The sequence below is a fragment of the Pteropus vampyrus genome, unplaced genomic scaffold (assembly GCF_000151845.1).
Source record: "Pteropus vampyrus isolate Shadow unplaced genomic scaffold, Pvam_2.0 Scaffold4, whole genome shotgun sequence".
Classification (NCBI taxonomy): Eukaryota; Metazoa; Chordata; class Mammalia; order Chiroptera; family Pteropodidae; genus Pteropus; species Pteropus vampyrus.
The window spans coordinates 3,172,788-3,177,020 of NW_011888785.1; the positions used below are offsets into that span (position 1 = coordinate 3,172,788).

A 4,233-nucleotide genomic window follows, 5' to 3' on the forward strand; every position below is an offset into this window, starting at 1 on the left:
GCCTGTTTTAAAGGCTCCCCAGTGATTCCAATATGTTGCCAGCTTGAGAACCACTGTGAACCTAATGGCAAGTAACAGGCCTGAAGGATCCAGCTTATCTTTCCTTTCCTTTCTCCTCATCACCAATTCAGTCTGAAATAAAAAATTGGGGAATCCTCTGCTGGAGAGGGGATTCAGCTCTGAGCTGTTCTGGCTAATTATTCACTCTCTCAGGCCTGGACTCCCTGTCTGTACTCCAAATGGCGGGCCTGCTTTAAAGCAGGTCCGGCCCTCCCCAATACCGCTAGGGTTTGGTGGACTTGTATTACATTTTAAGACTTGTATCACACCAGCCTGCCCTCCCTTAGGCCAGCTGAGATCATGTGATAAGGCTGCTGCTTCCCAAGGCAAGATTTTGACTTTTATAAGGACAAGTGCTGGATCAGTTTTACCTCCTGGGAGTTATGAATCAGATGGTTTGAACGCCGTGCTTGTGCAGCTTGTGGAGCCAGAAATGTTATCCAACTTTTTCCTTCAGAAACTTCGATATGGGATCCTGGGAGCGCTGACCTCGAATTAAAATGACATTCGACTTTTAAAATAAATTAGGATTAATTTTTTTAGGCTGCTCCGTCACATGTGTGCGTATTATGTATACGGATGGATGAATATAAATTTGTAAAAGATGGTAGGTAATACATAGGCTGGAAACTTTAATGAGTAGAAATACAAATTTCCAGTAAAAAAATTATTGGTTCTATGGAATTATGGTAAAAGATCAAAAGAAAAATGTCCCTAGTTCTTTAATCTCCCTGTTTTTCCATTAGTTATTTACAGGAGAGAGGGGAGAGAAGGATTCTGGGGTGTGGGAGGCAGGGTGGGGGAGGCGAGAGAGAGAGAGAGAATTATGTATGTGTAAACAGCATTTTTCTGTTTTCATCCTCTTGGCTCTCCTGTGTTTTTGGACATGTTAGTCAAATCTGGAAACCGTTTCCCCTGGCTTTATGGCATCGCTCCTCCCTTGTTCTTCTTCAACTGCTCTAGGTGTTCTTCGGTCTCCCTTTCTTCTCTCTCAAAAGTAGAAAGTCCTAGGAATCCATTCTTGGTTTATTTTTTTCTCTGTAATTTCTCCCTCAGTGGGATACTCTTCACCATCTCCTCACCCCACCAACACTCATCACTACGCCGATGACTCCAAAACCATTGTATAAAGTCCAGGTTTTCCTCCCGAGCATCGGGTCCCTATTTTTATTGCTTACTGAACTTCTCAATAAGTCCTGCAGTAAGTAGATCCTGCAGAAGCCTAAAATTGAACTCATCAGTCATCCACACAACTAATAATTACTGAAAACCTACTATGTGCCAGACACAGGTCTCTGGATATTCAGGAGTGAACAAGGCAGATACTGTTCTTCCCTTCATGGAACTTACGTTCGTTCTAGAAGGGGAGGCCAACAGAAAGCAACATAGTGTAATGTCAGGAAGGGATCAGTGCGTCGAAGAAAAGTAAAGTGGAGTACGGGATGGAAGACAATGGTTTCATATGTCAAGTGGAGTCAGGGGAGCCCTCTTGGAGGAGGTGACTTGGAGCCCAGACTGTGCAAGTAAGTGAGAGCCTTGGGCTCTCTGCAGGCGGGGCCTCGCAGGCAGAGGATTTTCTTCAGATTTGCTCCTCTGTCTACCAACAACTTAGTGGCTCAAGCTAGGAACTCGAATGTCCTTATGTATCTTTTTCCTCACCTTCATCCCTCAAATCCATAAGACCTATCATTTTGTCAGTGTTTCTCAGAGTTGTCCTCTTTTTCTTTTTGTCCCCATTGCCATGACTTTAATTCAGTCCTTCATTATTTTTGCCAACCCACATAGCTGCAATAGACTACTGAGAAGTGTCCCAGCCCCCAGTCTTAATCCTCTAGCCCTCCATCTTCCACAGAGACACAGCTGGAGCACATACTGAATACTCAAAGTTGCCACTGAAGACTGGTCCCTCCAGTCTTCAGGATGAAAATCAAACACCTTCACTAGGCTCATGAGGGTTTTGATGATTTGACTCTTCTGTCTTGAATCTTATTTTTCTCTAAAGTAGAATCCTCCAGTCATCCTCAGCAATTTTCCAAATAAGCCATATTCCTTTTTTAGTTCCGGAGTTTACATGCTGTAACTCTTCTTGGAAGAGCTTTCCTCTACGCATTGCCCGATAAACTTAGTCTCTTTCCTCTAGGAAATCCCTTATCACACTCTCCACCCCAGCCCCAGGATACTTAAATGACCTTTATCCTCTCACTCATCCTGTACTTACCTCTTTCAAAGGGCTTCACTGACTCAACCATCCCTCACTTATTTAGCATGCGGGCTTCAGCATATGACTCACAATAGGTCCTTTATTGAATATATGAAAAAATAAATGTAATATACATTCTAATATTTAATTTTCAGTGTTTTAGAAATAAAAATAGTAGTAGTTACGATACCTATTAAATGTTAGATAATGTTCTGAATACTTTGTATATATATTAACTCATTTAAACCTCAGACCAGTTCCTTTGATATTAGTGCATTAACCCCATTTTACAGATGAAGAAACTGAGATGCTGATGGATTAAGTAACATTCCCAATGTCACACATCAAACCCAGGCAGACTGGCTCCAGAGTCTATACTCATAATCTGATGCCTCATTGCTTTTCGGTAGCATTAGAAACAGTTATTTTAAAAAGTTGCAGAACAATATGTCAACCATACAGAAAGTAACCTTATTTTTTTAGAGTTACCCTTTATATTGGACTGTCAATAAGTTACTACCCCAGAATAGAAAGATATTTCTCTACAGGGTGGGAGGGATGGCTAGGGAAGAGGAGAAAATGTCTGTGGATCCCTTATCAGTGAAAAGAAATGGCCTAACAGTAATCTGGAGATGGGGGAAAATTTGTGAATAAACTGCCAGTGACCAGAGGGCCCCTTCTACCCTAAAGGTGTCTTGGAACTGTATAGGGCACTGGAAACTCATGTTGTTTTTGGCTGAGCAGGGAACTCCAGAGACTCAGTTAAGTTTTCCTAACTACATGACCTAATGGGAGCACATCATGAAATTAAATTGCTTTTCATATATAGATAGTTGCAAAAGTTCTTGCACACATAGTTGAGTTTGTGGAGTGATGTGTACACTCCCCCTACATCCTGCAGAAAGTTGTTTTCTCTAGCTATAACTGCTTTCCATAAATTGCACTTTTCAAAATGTTTGTTGATTGAAGAAAGCTTTTAATAAAATATGGCCTGCTTCCAACTTGGGCCAAGTCATCTTTGGAGAGCAATTATCATCTGACTTCTAGCTTTAGAATGCGAGGGGAAGGGGGTTGTAAGCATGTAACTGATGACAAAGCTACCTGTAAGTGTAATCAGAACTGTTTCAGGAGCCCACCACAGGGAGAAGCAGTCTGTCGGTTGATAACCTGTGAAGTCTAAGACTATAAGAGATTTTTGATGAGTAGTGGGTCATATGTAAAATCAAAACCTTTTTTTTTTTTCCTTCTGGTTATGATTGTCTATTGGCCTCCAGTATTCATTTTACCTAGTTTAAGCAACATTCAGTGTGTCATGTTTTCTATGGCCACTATTTAAATAGTTCTTAGCTACTGAGTGAGACACCAAAACCCTATCTGAGTGTAAGTCAGAGAGGTGAGGGGTCTGAGATTTCGATTACGGACTGTTGAGTCAGAATGTTCACGTTGTCATTTCAACTTGGTTACTTATCCTCTTTAGCTCCAGTCTATCACTCTGGAATTGTGATAGCATTCCTATTCATTTTTCTCGTTGGAAGGTTTGTCTAATATTTTATTTTGTAAACATTTTTTAACATTCGTATAGTTTTTTATATGTGCTGTATTTATTTACTCAAATGTTTAAAATGTTCAGCAAACTTTTGTTGACTGCTACTGTGGGCCAGTTACGGATGATACAAAAAACAAGAAAGGATCCCTCCCCTCCAAGACTTTTGGAGTGTGGTGGCGGAGAGAGGCAGTAAACCGGTAATTCTGAGCTAGGCATGAACCAGAAACTGTTGGTACTCAGCTCAACAGCTACTCTTTCCATCTTCCTAGCTAACAGAGCCTTGATTTAAAAATAAATAAATTAGTGTTCGGCCATGCCACCCTGAACAAGCCTGATCCCGTCTGATCTTGGAAGCTAAGCAGGGTTGGGCCTGGTTAGTACTTAGATGGGAGAGCACCTAGGAAGACCAGGTGCTGTAGGCATAAAA

The 4,233-nt window shown here is 41.3% G+C and overlaps 1 pseudogene; it reads left to right on the forward strand.

Moving 5' to 3' along the window:
* The first annotated feature begins 4,109 nt into the window (after nucleotides 1–4,109).
* LOC111743351 lies at nucleotides 4,110–4,228 on the forward strand (annotated as a pseudogene).
* Nucleotides 4,229–4,233: the final 5 nt, after the last annotated feature.